The sequence below is a fragment of the Bos javanicus genome, chromosome 23 (genome assembly GCF_032452875.1).
Source record: "Bos javanicus breed banteng chromosome 23, ARS-OSU_banteng_1.0, whole genome shotgun sequence".
Classification (NCBI taxonomy): domain Eukaryota; kingdom Metazoa; phylum Chordata; class Mammalia; order Artiodactyla; family Bovidae; genus Bos; species Bos javanicus.
The window spans coordinates 46848302-46867417 of NC_083890.1; positions in this window are offsets into that span (position 1 = coordinate 46848302).

The following is a 19116-nucleotide window of genomic DNA, read 5'->3' on the forward strand; positions in this document are numbered from 1 at the left end:
ACTCCCCTCAACATTAATTTTAACAAAAATAATTAAATAATAGCAAAGAAGACAGAAATCCTTTCCATCCTCCAAAGACTAACTTGACTAGAAAAAATAATAATAAGTTATTTTGGGAGCTAATGAAGGTTTAAGGAATGTATAATCTAGCTGAATATTTTGATTGATCTCAAACAAATGTATTTTCTTTTTCATGGACCAGCATGTATTAAAATAATCTGTATTTGGGTTAATATATTTAGCTACGTAATTGAGTATGCATTACTTTTTTCTTAGAGTAACTATTCAATAAGCCGATCACAAGTTGGTAGAAAGTTTTATGTATGTGTACTTTACTCTGACATAAAATTGAACCCATAAACTGCATTGTTTATTTTCACTGACTTAGCTGAGCTATTCTATACTAAGATAGTGTAGTTAATTCAGTATTTTGAAATTCTTCTTTTATTACTTACCCAATGCAATAACATTAGATTACACAAATGAAACCCTAATGTTTGCCAATAAGTGAGATACTCTTTTTTTAAGACAAACAGTCTAATTGGATGGGTAAAAGGTCCTATAAGAATTGTTGAGTTTTATGACTGAAGGATGGAAGCAAGAGGCACAGCAAAAGCCTGATTATTACTTTTGTGCAACAAAATCCTCATGGACAGGAACCCTATAATATTTTTATTTTAGTCAATACATGTTCGAATTCATCATCTTGCTCACATTCTTTAAATTCAGTGAATAATCTAATGACACTTTTTTGTACCACCCTAGAAGGAAAATGTCAATGGAAATTTTTCATTGTTGAGAACTTGCTAGTAAGCTGGCCATTTTTTGGAAAGAAAGTCCAAAAAAATATGTTTAATACTTTATGCCAGTACAAAACATTCTAAATTTTTAGGGTAATAAAATTTTTAAATAATTAATTAAAATCAAATAAATATGAATAAAAGTTTTGACAGTTTACAAAACCTTCAACTTCCATATCGTATTCTACTATTCAGGGTAAATTTCAACTGACACATAGCTTCTGCTTTAACATGACGATATTTCCCAGTGGTATTTTTATTTCTAAATTCACATTTTCTCTATTAAATTCTCAAGCCAATGCTATTTGCATCAACTATTGCACTGCCTCTGGAGATTTGTTTGCAGGGCTTTCTACTTTATCAACTCTCTGTTCCAAATTGATCTTATGAATTTCACCCTTAAGTCAAAAGATTTGGCAAAGGAAGACATTTCAGGATAAATTTTAAATAGTAATGACAAATATTTTGAAATATTGGACAGTCAAAACTTTTTAGTCTTTTTTTTCCCCAAACATATGAAGCAAGCAAACAGACTTAAAACAACAACAGTAAAAATGCCTTGTACTAAATAGAGACAGTCAACAGCTGGTAGAAAATTGAATTGAACTTTGTCCAGAGACAATAGAAAAAGGAAATTAAAGGCTTCAAATTGCTTATAGCAGGCCAGAGTAAATCCAACTGCTTTTTGGGGTCATTAAAACATCTTGAACAATTTTCCAAAGATTCTTGGTTCAAGAAGCCCAAGAAGATTTTGCCAAGCACTACTTTGCTCTTATTGTATTTCACAAGAAATTTAATCCATATGTTTCTGATTCATTTATACTTCAGTCATCAAACAGTTCTTGTGCAAGAGTTATTTGATTTCTAAGAAATCATTTGAACCTTTTATATAAGTCTGCTGATTTTCTTTGAAGTTAAGTTTTGCAAAACTGCAAATACTTGATGTTCTAAATTGAGTTTTTAAGTTTTTGTACAATCAAAAAATCTTAGATATTAAATGCAATCTATCCCAACATTCATCCCAAAGTAGAATATCTCTTACCAATCTTTGGCTGAAAAAAATCTGGAGGCTTCTTTACCATTTTCAGTGAAGGGAACTCATTATTTCAGAAGAAATCTTCCATGAAGCCTTATCCTGTCCTCTCTCCTGTCACAATAGTCTGGCATTTATAACATATGGTTAACTTGTGGTTGTATGTATGTATTATGACTTAGTCCTCTTTCTCAAATGCCTCCTTGCACCCTAACCTTCTCTTCATTTTGATAATTTGAAGATTTATCTGATGTAGAGAAACTATCTTGAAACACTAGTTTGTCTCAGAAAAGCTTATTTTTTTTTTGTTTAACTATGTAATAGATGTATAGATTTTACATGTTACCATTTAATCCATGTTACAGTCTGATAAGAAAATACCACTGCCCCAATTTCTGAATGGGGGACCTAAATTTCAGAGAACTGATCGATTTAATTAATCACATGACTGTTTAGTAGCTCATGTATTCAAATCCAAACCTCGTTGATTCCAAATCCTTTCCTGTGCATGGAACTGAATTTCCATAAAATTTCCTCAGAAGGTCTTTGTTGTTAAGAATAAGGTATACTATGAGGTACCATTTCACACCAGTCAGAATGGCTGCGATCCAAAAGCCTACAAATAATAAATGCTGGAGAGGGTGTGGAGAAAAGGGAACCCTCTTACACTGTTGGTGGGAATGCAAACTAGTACAGCCACTATGGAGAACAGTGTGGAGATTCCTTAAAAAACTGGAAATAGAACTGCCTTATGACCCAGCAATCCCACTGCTGGGCATACACACTGAGGAAACCAGAAGGGAAAGAGACACGTGTACCCCAATGTTCATCGCAGCACTGTTTATAATAGCCAAGACATGGAAGCAACCTAGATGTCCATCAGCAGATGAATGGATAAGAAAGCTGTGGTACATATACACAATGGAGTATTACTCAGCCGTTAAAAAGAATACATTTGAATCAGTTCTAATGAGGTGGATGAAACTGGAGCCTATTATACAGAGTGAAGTAAGCCAGAAGGAAAAACATAAATACAGTATTCTAACGCATATATATGGAATTTAGAAAGATGGTAACAATAACCCTGTGTACGAGACAGCAAAAGAGACACTGATGTATAGAACAGTCTTATGGACTCTGTGGGAGAGGGAGAGGGTGGGAAGATTTGGGAGAATGACATTGTAACATGTAAAATATCATGTAAGAAACGAGTTGCCAGTCCAGGTTCGATGCACGATACTGGATGCTTGGGGCTAGTGCACTGGGACGACCCAGAGGGATGGTATGGGGAGGGAGGAGGGAGGAGGGTTCAGGATGGGGAACACATGTACACCTGTGGTGGATTCATTTTGATATTTGGCAAAACTAATACAATTATGTAAAGTTTAAAAATAAAATAAAATTAAAAAAAAAAAAAAGAATAAGGTATAACAAAACAAATTGGTTTTACTTAGCTACTGTTTAACTTCTTCAGAATTATTTAGGTGTTAGGTCAAAACTGTTCATTGTCTACAATTTTTATGACTCAGTTTAATACACAGGGCTTCCCTTGTGGCTCAGCTGGTAAAGAATCTGCCTGTAATGCAGGAGACCTGGGTTTGATCCCTGGGTTGGGAAGATCCCCTGGAGAAGGGAAAGGCCACCCGCTCCAGTATTCTGGCCTGGAGAATTCCGTGGACTGGATAGTCCCTGGGGTCGCAGAGTCAGACATGACTGAGCAACTTTCACTTTCACTTCAGTTCAGTTCAGTCGCTCAGTCGTATCTGACTCTTTGCAACTTCCCTGTCCATCACCAAATCCCAGAGTTCACCCAAACTCATGTCCATCAAGTTGGTGATGCCATCCAGCCATCTCATCCTCTGTCGTCCCCTTCTCCTCCTGCTCCCAATCCCTCCCAGCATCAGAGTCTTTTACAATGAGTCAACTCTTCACGTGAGGTGGCCAAAGTATTGGAGTTTCAGCTTCAGCATCAGTCCTTTCAATGACCACCCAGGACTGATCTCTTTTAGAATGGACTGGTTGGATCTCCTTGCAGCCCAAGGGACTCCCAAGAATCTTCTCCAACACCACAGTTCAAAAGCATCAATTCATGTGTATACATGTGTTCCCCATTCATTTTGATATTTGGCAAAACTAATACAATTATGTAAAGTTTAAACATAAAATAAAATTAAAAACAAACAAACAAACAAAAGCATCAATTCTTCGGCGCTCAACTTTCTTCACAGTCCAACTTTCACACCCATACATGACCACTGGAAAAACCATAGCCTTGACAAGATGGACCTTTGTTGGCAAGACAATATCTCTGCTTTTGAATATGCTATCTAGGTTGGCCATTACTTTCCTTCCAAGGAGTAAGCGTCTTTTAATTTCATGGCTGCAATCATCATCTGCTGTGATTTTGGAGCCCCCAAAAATAAAGTCTGACACTGTTTCCATTGTTTCCCCATCTATTTCCCATGAAGTGATGGGACCAGATGCCATGATCTTAGTTTTCTAAATGTTGAGCTTTAAGCCAACTTTTTCACTCTCCTCTTTCACTTTCATCATGAGGCTCTTTAGTTCCTCTTTACTTTCTGCCATAAGGGTGGTGTCATCTGCATATCTGAGGTTATTGATATTCCTCCTGGTAATCTTGATTCCAGCTTGTGCTTTTCCAGCCCAGCGTTTCTCATGATGTACTCTGCATATAATTAAATAAGCAGGGTGACAATATACAGCCTTGACGTACTCCTTTTCCTATTTGGAACCAGTTGTTCCATGTCCAGTTCTAACTGTTGCTTCCTGACCTGCATATAGGTTTCTCAAGAGGCAGGTCAGGTGGTCTGGTATTCCCATCTCTTTCAGAATTTTCCACAGTTTATTGTGATCCACACAGTCAAAGGCTTTGGCATAGTCAATAAAGCAGAAATAGATGTTTTTCTGGAACTCTCTTGCTTTTTTGATGATCCAGCAGATGTTGGCAATTTGATCTCTGGTTCCCCTGCCTTTTCTAAAACCAGCTTGAACATCTGGAAGTTCACGGTTCATGGACTGCTGAAGCCTGGCTTGGAGAATTTTGAGCATTACTTTAATATACAGATATTCTTGACTCCATATTTGTCTTAAGCTTTGTAGTAGAAAATTTCAGGTAGGGCATACACAAACCCAGTAGGCTGATGAAACTGCTTGTATTAAAAACTGTTAAAAAAAAAAGTTAAAGAAATAACAGACCTCTGTTTAATTGTAAATATTTAATTAAAAATTTAACATCCCAAGGGGAGTGACTCCAGGAACCACCTTATAGCCCCCTCTCCACAGACTTGAAAATCTGAAGATGCCTAGATCCTGTATGTATTAATAAAATAACACACTACCTTCAGCTTACTGGACACTGGAAGCAGAATCCCCAGGAAAAGCAAAGTCCTCAGGAAAAGTAGAAATCCGAAAGTGGAGAATGGAGGCAGTCTGGCTGCAAGTCAAAGAGTAAGTATTTAACATATAATCAGATCAAGTGCAAATTATTAGGCAATAACAAGCAACAGTTAGAACTGGACATGGAACAACAGACTGCTTCCAAATAGGAAAAGGAGTACGTCAAGGCTATATATTGTCACCCTGCCTATTTAACTTATATGCAGAATACATCATGAGAAACGCTGGGCTGGAAGAAGTACAAGCTGGAATCAAGATTGCCGGGAGAAATATCAATAACCTCAGATATGCAGATGACACCAGCCTTAAGCAGAAAGTGAAGAGGAACTAAAGATCCTCTTGATGAAAGTGAAAGTGGAGAGTGAAAAGTTAGTTTAAAGCTCAACATTCAGAAAACGAAGATCATAACATCTGGTTCCATCACTTCATGGAAAATAGATGGGGAAACAGTGGAAACAGTATCAGATTTTATTTTTGGGGGCTCCAAAATCACTACAGATGGTGATTGCAGCCATGAAATTAAAAGACACTTACTCCTTGGAAGGAAAGTTATAACCAACCTAGATGGCATATTCAAAAGCAGAGACATTACTTTGCCAACAAAGATCCATCTAGTCAAGGCTATGGTTTTTCCAGTGGTCATGTATGGATGTGAGAGTTAGACTGTGAAGAAAGCTGAGCGCCGAAGAATTGCTGCTTTTGAACTGTGGTGTTGGAGAAGACTCTTGAGAGTCCCTTGGACTGCAAGGAGATCCAACCAGTCCATTCTGAAGGAGATCAGCCCTGGGATTTCTTTGGAGGGAATGATGCTGAAGCTGAAACTCCAGTACTTTGGCCACCTCATGCGAAGAGTTGACTCATTGGAAAAGACTCTGATGCTGGGAGGGATTGGGGGCAGGAGGAGAAGGGGACGGCAGAGGATGAGATGGCTGGATGGCATCACTGACTTCATGGCCGTGAGTCCGAGTGAACTCCGGGAGTTGGTGATGGACAAGGAGGCCTTGCGTGCTGCGATTCATGGGGTTGTAAAGAGTCGGACATGACTGAGCGACTGAACTGAACTGAACTGAACTAAACAAGCTTTTAATCCTTTCTCCTGTGAATTCACTTTACTTGTGGACCAACTATGTGCGAAACCCTGCCCCAGTCCTTGAGATGTTTATACAAAGATGAATAATTCACTGGATTCTTTGAAAAATATTTTCAGTGTTTGACAGTAGTTATTTACTTTCACATTATAGTTCAAGCATCTCATACCCCAACTTCCTGGCTCTATTTTTTTCCCTTTCTTTTTTCAAAAAAGGTAAGAGGTTTAAAAACTTTCTTTTAATTCTCTTAATACTTGGGTGACCCAATGGTTTTCTAGTGGAAAATGTGACTTATCACAGCTCCTTTAAAAAAGTTTCTTTATAGTATTCTTGTTTTCTGTTTTCTTCAGAGCAGTAAAATCTTCTGGCAGAAAGCATTCTCCTTATTAGTAAATTCTGAATGCCAGTTTCAGAGTTAAATATATATTACTGCTCAAATTATCTGATTAATCAGTGAACTTTATGCTGTTTTTATACCAGTAATATCATTCTTTATCCTTTTAATGAAATTTTCAAAGAAAATATGTAAATATTAGAATATTTTAAAACAAGCCCTCTATTATACAGCTGAAATTATTAAAATATTGATGTTGAAAAATAATTTAATCACAACATTCAACAGTGAATGCTTACTTTATTAGGAACAGAAAAAAGTCACACTATACATTTTGAGTCAATCAAAGAACTACTTTTAGGGAGAAGAACCAGATAATATGAAAGGAAATCAGCCACAACAGAATGTATGCATAACAAATATACTTGTAGAGGTAGGTTTGATTTTAAAAATGATCATTATGATGAACAACAGGAATGGTTACAGTTGAAGGGAATAGGCTATAGCTTGGCCAATGCAGAAATGGAGCATTTTGGTACAGTGGGGCTTCCTAGGGGGCACAGTGGTAAGGAATTTGCCTGCCAGTGCAAGAGACACAAAGGACGTGGGTCCGATCCTGGACTGGGAAGATCTCCTAGAGAAGGAAGTGGCACCCACTCCAGTATTCTTGCCTGGAAAATTCCATGGACAGAGCGGCCTGGCAGGCTAAGTCCATGGGGTCGTGAAGCGTAAGACACAACACACACACACGCACATAAAAATTATGGTGGATATAGATATATTTTCTAGGGAGGGAATATGTGTTGAAGTATTGCAAGAGGCTGAAATCAAACACATTAATAGGAATTATAGAATCAAAAACTGTGGTGTAGAAGGTGCTTTAGAGATGACCTCATCCTGACATTATGAACTTACAGAGTTAGTTCTCTGCTGGGTCTGGATTCCATGAACCAGAAGTCCAAGTTCAATTTTTTTTTCTTTCTGTGATTTATGTTGAGTTGTTCACTGTGTGTTGGACAGAATAGAAGCTGAGGGCAAGATGGAGGCTTTGGCAATTTATACTACAAGTATATTCATTAGTGAAATCCAAGTCATGGTACTATCTCTATCATATATTGAATAGATATATGAAATCCTTAAGTAGAAATCTGCTCATGAATATAAAAGTAATATATTATCTATTCATTAAGATGTTTCTATTTAAAAGGAAAATCCTAAATGAAATTTTACAACCAAACTCGTGTAATAAATTATGAGTTTAACTGGGAATCAAAATGTTTGTGGATCAAACAAGCTTAGTTTTCAGGCAAGAAAAAACCTGAAGCTGGGTGGAGTAAGAACAAAGTTTGGCAATGGTTATGTTATTGATCTTGAGTATTAAATTTAGATTGTGTTTATAGTGTATATAATCTTAAACCAAATGGCGGTCTTATTTGTGAGACTGTAATTACTGTTCTTTTAATTTATGATATATTTTATGATATCAGGATGCCAAAGCTCATTAAAAAAAATGGAAGGATCATCATTTGGAAGCTTTGGAAAAGATGCCATAAGAATCATTACTATTGGTTTTAGACTTGGGATAGGGTTAAAAGTTGGGCAAGTTCTCACAAGATCTTAGAGCTGGTATTATTTTTTTTTTTTTATCCTTCAATAGGTAAAGAAAGATAAAGTTAAGAAATATGACCTAAACAGGAAAGTCAGGTAGAGAATTAGTTTTATGTATGCCTGGGTGGGAAAAATCCCCTGGAGTAGGAAATGCCAACCCACTCCAGTATTCATGCCTGAAAAATTCCATGGACAGAGGGGCCTGGCAGGCTATAGTCCTTGGGACTATAAGAGTCACAAAGAGTCAAACATGACTGAGCAACTGACCATGCATAAATTGTTAAAATCACATAGAGTAGTCTCTTCCTTTATATCTTCCTTTTGTTAAAATTTATACATTCTCATTTTAAAATATGTATTTTTTAATAATGTTAAGTATGTTGCAAGTTTCTTCATAGTCATGGCATAAGACTTTTGAGACAACTTATAAATCATGGAAGAAATTAAAGCATTGAGTTTATGGAGATTTATATTTCTTTTTATCTAGTTACAATTAACATATAACATTGTATTAGTTTCCTCTGTATTTCTTTTTAGTTATTTATAAAACCTCAAATACAAACTCACTCAAGAATTTAGAATCCAATGAAAAGGGGGACGAATAGAGAAATAGTAGGAAAAAGAAAAGAAAAAATAAATTGCTTTCCTTTAAATAATTCTATTTCATTGTTAGCAGTTATATCATTAGGAACCTAAAGACAAAATAGGAGAAAAATCCAACTTCTGGAAATTAATCCAAAGTCCTTTCACTTCTTATATGGATAATTGAAGCCCAAATCCTTGTGCTAAGCCATTAGATAGATCTAGGCTAAAACCCAGTTTCCAAAAACACAGATTTTAGGGCTCTTTTCACAAGTCTTTTTACTAATACATTAATAGTGACTTTTAATGGCAACAATTACAATTTGATTTGCTTTTACAAATACAATGCAGATAGTTGCAACTAGAGTATAATTAATGCTTTCAGGTGACTGTGAAGACCAGAAGGTCATTTTAAGCTTGCATATTTGTATACATCTGACTATTTTAATTAGTAGAGATTTTGCCAAGATTTTCTTTTTTACAGAGTCTTTATATATATTATTGCCTTATATTCTTTCAGGAGCCCTGTAAAACAGTGAAATAATGGTGAACATCAAGAAGATAAAGCTTTTCTCCTAAGGTTAGAGTTAGAACTTGAACTCAAGCCTCCTGGAACCCAATTCTTTTAGTGTTCAAGCCACAAAGTTTCAGGGGAAGTGACCCAAGAAGTACAACATGACTCTTAAGATTTCTTATTATCCATGTCTATATAATCCTATCACTATAATGCTGAGAATAAAGAAAAACCATCTTCTCAGTTTGAATAGGCGAACATAAGTCTGGAGTCACATATTTTTTATTGAAATGTGCAATTACTAGAGTATAAATGTATTAACACCAAAGTCACTCAATTCTACATATAAATGCCTGATACATTGGATGTACTTACTTGTACAGTAGGAATATTAAAGTGATCAGACTGATTTTTGTGTGAGCAGGAGGCTCAGACCTGGGAGTGATATGTCTAAGTGAGAAAACTAATGCTCTTAGACTGAGCCTGAGTTTCCTAACCCCAGGTCGACAGTGATTCTGCTGCAAACATGTCCCAACAAGTAGAACACTAATATTACCTGTTTTTTCCCTTTAAGACGGAGGAGACTGGTAGGCTGCAATCCATGAGGTCTCCAAGAGTCAGACACGACTGAGCGACTTCACTTTCCCTTTTCATTTTCATGCATTAGAGAAGGAAATGGCAACCCACTCCAGTGTTCTTGCCTGGAGAATCCCAGGGACGGCGGAGCCTGGTTAGGAGGCCGTCTATGGGGTCCCACAGAGTCTGACACGACTGAAGCAACTTAGCAGCAGCAGCAGCAGTATGTTTAATTATGTATTTACATGGAACTGATATATTTATGTATTTCTTCCCATTGTTATATTACAGCCTTCTTTTAAAATATTGTTCCAGGCTCAGGAAACCCAGGAAGTCAAGTGAGAAATACCTTATGAAAAAATAGCAGTACTCGAATTCTGACTAAATAGTATTTGCCCAATTAAATATGGATGATAATGGGTGCTACAATAAGTATCTTTTTAAGTTACAAAATATTCTTTTTTTGTGAACACAGAAATCCTGTATCACGCAGCTATATCTTCTGGTTCTGGTGCGATATAATTGACATACAGTACTATATAAGTTTAAGGTGTGCAACGTAATGATTTAACTTACATATATTGTGAAATGATTAAACTATAAATTCAGCTAACATCCATCACTTCAAAGATACAATAAGGAAGAAAAATGTATTTTTTTTGAGATGAGAATTCTCAGCATCTACTGCCTTAACAACTTTCATATACCTCATACAGCAGAGTTAACTGTAGTCACCATATACCAAGTAGCATAACACACATATTTACTTCTCGATTCGTAAAGTACAAGTCTCATCTTAATTATGTTTTCAGCCATTAATTTATCTGGTGTGGCGTTTTTTTGTATGTCTTCCTCCAGAGGAGGACTATATCTCAGGAGGTCCTCTTACCATCCTGTTCATGAATCATTGTGACAGGTGCTACCACACTGATTCTCTACATTGACAGACTGTGCAATACCGTTTTAAAATTTCCCCTTATTCCTCTTTAAATATTTCCTTCACTCTTTTTCTTTTCTATTTTTAATATTTGTATTTTCTCTTCCATTCCTCTAGTCAGAGTTTGCTGTACTTAATCTCATGATCCCCTATACAGCTTTCTCCATTATGTTGCATTACACAGGGGCTTCCCAGATGGCTCAGTGGTAAAGAATTTGGCTGCTAATGCAGGAGATACAAGAGATGCAGGTTTGATCCCTGGGTCAAGCAGATCTCCTGGAGTAGGAAATGGCAACCAACTCCAGTATTCTTGCATGGAGAATCCCATGGACAGAGAAGCCTGGAGGGCTACAGTCCCTGCAGTTGCAAAGGGTTGGATGTGACTGAGCATAGCGAGGGAGCGCGCGCGCGCACACACACACACACACACACGATACTGCTGTGGTTCTGTTCTTAGATGTGGAAAGTTTAGGTGCCACAGATAATATTACTGCTCTGTGTTTTCTTTATAGATGTTAAGAATATATCCCCTTCAACTCAAGGCATGGAGAGTTAACTGTAGGAGTTATTTTGGGAAACATCCACAAGAAGCAGACTACACTCGTTCCCGTTATAAGTTTGTTTGTGAAGTACTCTTATGCAACTCACATCTTGTGGGAAGCAAGAGAGTATTAAGAACATCATAATAGGCACAAAAATAGGGCCAATTTTCACATTACACAGCTAAATTGGAAAGGAAGGAAATAAAGACATCAGTGGATGAAATTAACGTAATTGGAGAATACTATAGTCAAAGAAGTTTGTTTGCTCTAATCTTGTACACGATATAAAAATGGTGTTGCAAATGGACCCCAGCTGCAAGTAATCACAGTCAGAGGCTAAGCAGATTCAACAATGATGATCTGGTGGAAGGGCAAGTGGCCATGCAACTTTTCTTGGAGGAAAATAAAAAGTCAACAGTCCGGAGATTAAGACACTGCAAAGTGTGCTATAACTCTGAAAATTAATGCATATCTCTGTTAAGGAGTTGAAATAGTGGGAAAACAATGTTTCCGGCTCCACACAATTGTTTTTAAATTATTCTTTATATTATATGGCATAGATGCCAACTTTACGTCTATGGTAACCTCATCATCATTTAAGCCAGTTAGGTATTGAAAAGTCCTTTAAGTCTGTGTGGGAGACCTGGGTTCAACCCCTGGGTGGGGAAGTTCCCTGGAGAAGGAAATGGCAACCCACTCCAGTACCCTGGCTTAGAAAATCCCATGGACAGAGGAGCCTGGTGTCCATGGGGTTGCAAAGAGTCAGATACGACTGAGCAATTTCACTTTCAGTTTATACCAAATGGAGTTGAGAATCACCCCCTCAGCGTCTTTTATGTCATATATGGACTTAGTGTTATGTTTCAAAACATGGCTTATTTTCTGTCAAATTTTAGCGTCTTGCAGGTATGTTCCTACTGCTTCGGCTACAGAATGTTATATTTGTTTAAGAATTGATTAGCTTTAGTTTTGAACATCTTGTAAGGAAACGACTAAACCCATTCTTGTTCTATTAAAACCTTGTCTGTCCAGGAAAGGTCTTTACACAACAGTAGAGGGTAGGGTACACTCCTGCCAATAACTGGATAGTGATGAGTCTCTTCTCAAATAAGTGCTCTTCCCTCTGACATAATGAGAATGAATACTGGAAGCCCAGGATAAGCAGTAGCTTCCTGGGTCATCAATTTTATTCAGGTATTTGAGGAGGAGCTTCAGTCACTTTGATAGTAATTCGAAAATTTTTACTATTGAAGTAAATAGAGGGTGCCAACTTTGCACGGATATAAAATATAGCACAACATTTATATTATCTTTTTTAGGATTGTTTACCTTCACAGTTCTTGGTGGTAGAAGTACATTCTCGCCTTCATCCAAACCACCTCTCTACAGATTGTTTCCCATCACATCACTCTCCTTATTTCCTTCATAGAACATCTCACAATTTGAAACTGTCCTGACATTTGAGTTATTTGATTATTATCAATCAACTGCAATTTGAATAGAGAACTGACTTCAGTCTTGGTGTTTGCCATGCAAATCTGTTTGGACTTATAAGTTACTTTAAAAATTTGGGGGTTTTTTTTGCTTATAGTAAACTGCTGAGAGAGGTCGACCTATTGAAGGATGTAGAAGAATGAGTAGCAACAAGAATAAAAACAGAAGGAAAATGGGATAAACACAGTTGACTCTGGTCTCTCCACTGGAGAGGATGCATTGAACAGTGAATCTCTGGAGGAAGAGGGAAGAACCTGAATTCTTAAAACTGTCATGGTCCTGTATTTTGTGTCTAGTTTCTTTTTAATTAAATTCCAGAAACCATTCCCTAATACTTAGTACTTTATCTCCAATTTAAATGTCAGGATCAAGAAGAGTAAGAACCAAGATCATACCACCTCTTCAAGTGTCACGGAGCAATTGCTTTTCTTAATTTTCACAGCTGTGAAATGGGGCTGTAATACCTGGCTTGTAAGGGCGCTTTGTACATTAACTGCTGATTGTAAAACACTGTATAAATGCTAATTGCCCCATGTTAGTGTTGAAGGTTTTCTGGTTGTGCCTGCGTCTGGCCAAAGCGAGGTCCCATTCATGGTTTTGAGCAGCAGAGTTCATTCACTGCCCCTCTGGGAACTGTGTTAGAGTTTCAAGCTGGACTCGTGGAGTGTAACATGGCTAGGCTAACCCGGTTTTGAAAGGGATTTCGCTGCTACTCACATGAGCTGTGATTATAGCACTACTAAAACACGTTTATATTCCACCGGAGACTATAAATCCTAATTCAAAGAATGAATACAGTGTTTTGACTACAAAGAGGAGACCTGATGAATTTCCCAATGGGAGGTAATGAAGTCTTGGGGTTTTTTGATTTTTTTTTGTTTTTATCCTGAATTATCACCAATTTCCTGGTGACTCAGATGGTAAAGAATCTGCCTACAATACAGGAGACATGGGTTTGATCCCTGGATCAGGAAGATCGCCTGGAGAAGGGAATGGCAACCCACTCCAGTATTCTTGCCTGGAGAATCCTATGGACAGGAGAGACTGGTGGGCTACAGTCCATGGAGTCACAAAGAGTAGGAACACAACTGAGCTATTAATACTTTCACTTTCAATAAGCATAAATCACTTATTTATGCATAAATGATCAAATCACTCTACTCATGAAAAGCAAATAAAATATTTCCATGCCCCAGTGATGTGATCACTGGGCATATATAGGAATTGTTAGTGTTTGTGTAGAGTCTTAAAATTCTTGACTGAAAGCAAATTTTTTTGTCCCATACATAAAATAATATGTGGAAGCTTTAAAATGATATAACTGAATCAGTTCTAATGAGGTGGATGAAACTGGAGCCTATTATACAGAGTGAAGTAAGCCAGAAAGAAAAACACCAATACAGTATACTAACACATATATATGGAATTTAGAAAGATGGTAACGACAACCCTGTATGCGAGACAGCAAAAGAGACACAGATGTATAGAACAGTCTTTTGGACTCTGTTGGGGGCGGGGGATGATTTGGGAGAATGGCATTAAAACATGTATAATATCATATAAGAATCGAATCGCCAGTCCAGGTTCAATGCAGGATACAGGAAGCTTGGGGCTGGTGCACTGGGATGACCCAGAGGGATGGTATGGGGAGGGAGGTGGGAGGGGGAATCAGGATGGGGAACACATGTACACCCATGGCAGATGCATGTTGATGTATGGCAAAATCAATACAATATGGTAAAGTAAAAAAAAAAAAAATTTTTTTTAAATAAAATAAATAATAGCATTTGTGTAGCAAGAAGAAAACAAAACTGCATCATGAGATTTGTGGCTGCAACTAATTAAAATAAATAAATTTAAAAAAATAAAAATAAAATGATATACTACGGTATGTGTGAAAAAAAATTTTAAAGGCATCTTCCAAAGAATTTCTGTGTACTCTACAGTGAATAACAGAAGAATACTTACCTTAAATAGAAAGGAAAAAAGTGGGACTTTCTTAAAAAGATTCTTAATGGAAAGAAAAAGTATAACCAGCTATTAGCATCTTGCAGTCTGTCAAATAATGAGTTTGCCTCAACCTGTCTTGGCAGAAGCAAACTTGTATTTCAAGAAGATAGTTAAAAATAATAGGAAAACGCAATCTGTGGGCGTTATTGTATACACCTGTATCCAAAATATAGAGTTGTACGGTATGATCCTTGGATGCAATTCTGAATAATCAGGGTGTGTTCCAAAACCCCTTTGTTTAATGTCTATGGTTTTGAAACTTGCCTTGCCATCCGTGTTTTCACTTGTTCTCACTTGCCTTGGCACAGTGGACAAGTGAGAGGAATTTTGTACCATCTGAAGTGGCAGGTCACACAGCTAACCCAAAATCAGCTCGGTATGATTTGTTAATACCACTCGGTGCTATTGATTCAAAAATAATTGCTCGAAGTTTGATTCTGGTAGATTAATATATTTCTACATTGCTCACAACTTAAAATGTGAGTATACAGTTTCCATAAGCAAAATAAATATTTGTTCCTTCAGCAACTACATGGCATAAAATGATACCTTTTCCCATATTTCCCTGAGATGCTATGTATTTCTGTATTGTCTTTCATCAATAATTTCCTTGCAATTAGACATTTCTGTGATCTTCAAACCACATAATGTATTTTTCATGCAAATTAGGAGTCTCCAGAAGTTCTGATTGAGGAGAAACTTCACCATTGAATTGAGCAAAACTTGGAATCAGTTGGAAGTTGACATGTTACATGTAAACATAACTTTAATGTATACACTACATAAATTGAATATTTCCTTGGCTAACATGTCTAACTTTCTTGAACCTGTGGTTTCAAAACCTAGACTATTCCCTCTCTAAATGCAAAAACCTTGCATAGTTAAAACCCAAAAATCTAGGGTAGGCATAGTCTACTGGATATAAATGATCATAATTTTCTTTTTTGGAAATTCAAATTTTATAATATATATAATCTATTTTATTTGTTTATTACTTATTCAATCAATATTATGGAGTATAAGATTGCTTTTTGGTAAAATTATCTCTTCAGATTCTGAAAGGCCAAAAATGAAATTAATACGAACTTTTAAGTTATCAACACTTTTTATTTTGGCTCTGCCTTATGAGTATTCTTGCCTGGAGAATCCCATGGAGGGAGGAGCCTGGTAGCCTACCATCCAAAGGGTCGCAAAGAGTCAGACATGACTGAGTGACTTCATTTTCACTTTTACTTATGACTTGCAGGATCTTGGTTCCCCAACCAGGGATTGAACCCAGGTGCTCGGCAGTGAAAGTACGACGTCCTGAAATTGGACTGCTAGGAAAATTCCCAAGTTATATAACTTTATACATTACATTATTACTTACATTTATCAATGTATAATGTAAGTTATAAAAAGCATCAGTAGTTACAATAGTCTCAGATATTCTCCACGTCTTCAGTACTGAGAGTACACCATCAAGCTGTCCGTGACTAGGTCGTTGATTGCTAATCCCAGCCTTATACTTTCTCTGGACCCAAGGCTGCTTAGGTCCATCCAGTGATTTGGGCCACCCTTCTGTAGAATGACAGCATCTCTGTATTACGTTGAGAAGGCAGTAATTTCAGATTCGGACAGGCTCAGAATTTTATAGCTGAGATACAGATCAGAACTGTTCTAGACCAAAGGCAAACTTATCTGGTCCAGCTTTGTTATTGCAAGAGATTAAACTGAAGGTGTAATGAGAATACATTTTGAAGATTTCAAGTTTTGAGGTGTGAAGGTTTGAAGTTCTCCTGTGTCTTCTATCTATGATGCTCTGGACAGGTGTCTAAAATTCTTTAAACTTCAGTGAATTTTAAATGGGGAAGATAATATATGCATTGAAGGTGGCTGTGATGATTAAATGAGATCATGGAGGGAAAAAAAAAAAAAGCATCTGACACACAGTGGACTGAGTGAATTCAGGACTGCTAACCATAATTTTAATAGAAAGGGCCATGTTGCTATGAGGTGACAGAATCATGGCGATAATTCAGGCTTCTTGGCTTTCAGTTCATTATTCTTTTTTACTATTCCACATGATCCTACATTTATCTGGAGATAACAAATCATAAGGTAGTGCTCAATTTTAAATCTCTGCTAGATGAGAGATACGGTTTTCCTGAGCTCAGACAAACCTCCGTAACTATAAGCATATTTAAAAAGCCTCTTAGAGTAAAAAGAGCAAACAAACAAAATAATGCGACTTTTAAAAAACTTCTGGACAGCCTACAAAGTAGCATATAAAAATATAATGTATTTCAATCCTACAGATTTGAAAATACTTTGTGAAAAGTGTTTGGACGGAGAAAATTTTTTGTAAATTAGAAACTGACTTATTGAGATTTTAAAGCAATATTTCCTTAAGAGGAAAGCAGGCTTAGGTTTTCAGTGACACAGAAAATTCCTATCATTTTCACTTTGTTCCAAAATTATATTAATGGAGTTTTTGTCATGGGAATAAATTAAAATGGGGCATACACCATGTAGAACATGATGGCATTTCCACACCATGTGGTTTACAAGAAAACAATCTCATTTAGATTATATCACTGACCAAGTGACCCACGCGGGAGATCACCTGGAGTGCATGGGTTCATGCAGTAAGAAGTTTGTGATGTTTAACAGATTTCAGTTAGAATTTCTCAGAAGTTTATGAACAGATCGCTTAGATTAGAATGGGCAATTCCTTGCAGCTATGCAAGTTTCACGTTGTATTTAAGTCCTAGAGTTTTCTGCCAAAAGTATCAGTTGAATGACAGTGACACGCAAGAGAAAATGAGATGCCTTAAAAAAAAAAAGAAACCAGGACTTCAAATATCATTTAAATATCAAAATATTCTAAGCTTTAGATCTTCTGCCTAACCCTGTTGCTCTTAGATGTCTGACTTTCTCATGAAAAAGAGAAAATACACCATTATCCTAAGTCTCCATGCAATTTAATAAGGGCAATAAGAACCCACCTAAGAACAAATCACAGATCTGAACAAATCACAGAGGGTTATATGCAAGCTATATTAAAATATATGAATTGGCATCAGATTATTTATTCATGTTTAATGACTTTATGGGCTTCCCTGGTAGCTCAGCTGGTAAAAAAAATCCACCTGCAATTCAGGAGACCCCAGTTCAGCCCCTGGGTGGGGAAGATCCCCCGGTGAAGGGATAGGCTACCCACTCCAGCATTCATGGCTTCCCTGGTGGCTCAGACGGTAAAGAATTCACCTGCAATGCAGGAAACCTGGGTTCAATCCCTGGTTGGGAAGATCCCCTGGAGGAGGGCCTGGCTACCCACTCCAGTATTCTTGCCTGGAGAATCCCCATGGACCGAGTCCTATGGGGTCGCAAAGAGTCAGACACAACTGACTAAGCACAGCACAAGGAGCTTATAAGGGCTTCCCTGGTGGCTCATAAAGTAAAGAATCTGCCTTTAATGCAGAAGACACAAGTTCGATCCCTGGGTCAGGAAGAGCCCCTGAAGAAGAGCATGGCAATTCACTCCAGTATTCTTGTCTGGAAAATCCCCATGGACAGAGGAGCCTGGCAGGCCATATGGGGTCTTAAAGAGTCAGACATGACTGAGTAACTGACATACCCCCCCACACACAGAGTGAGCTTATAAATGTTAAAAGAAGACATAAATGTTTGAAATATTTTGAGGATTTGGAAAGTTGCTTTAGTTTTTATTGTAGACATTTTCCCCTTGTAGTTCAAATCATGATGTGAATTTACACATATCAAACAAAAGCATATCCCTAAATCCCAAAACTTACCTACTTAATGTACCGGTAATTTGTAATCTTGCAAAATTTGTCCTTTTCTTAAAACATTAAAAAAATAAGAATAGAGAATAAACAAAAGTAACTATTGCTTTGTCTAGTCTTTGATTATAACCTAACATTGACAAAAAGTTTAATGAAAAAAAATCTGAAACCACATATTTATCATTTCTTAATAAAATTCTAAATTCATGCATGGAGTGATGGGATGTAGTTGGGGGAAGAACCCAGGGGTAAAGGGAAAGGTTTTAATTAGCATCACTGTATTCAACAAGTCTCAGATTGATCTTTCCTCTGGTTCTGTGAAATGTAGGCCTTTAAATGCTCCAACGGACGCAGACCCACCCACTGGGTGTAACACTCAATATCCTTCTCTTC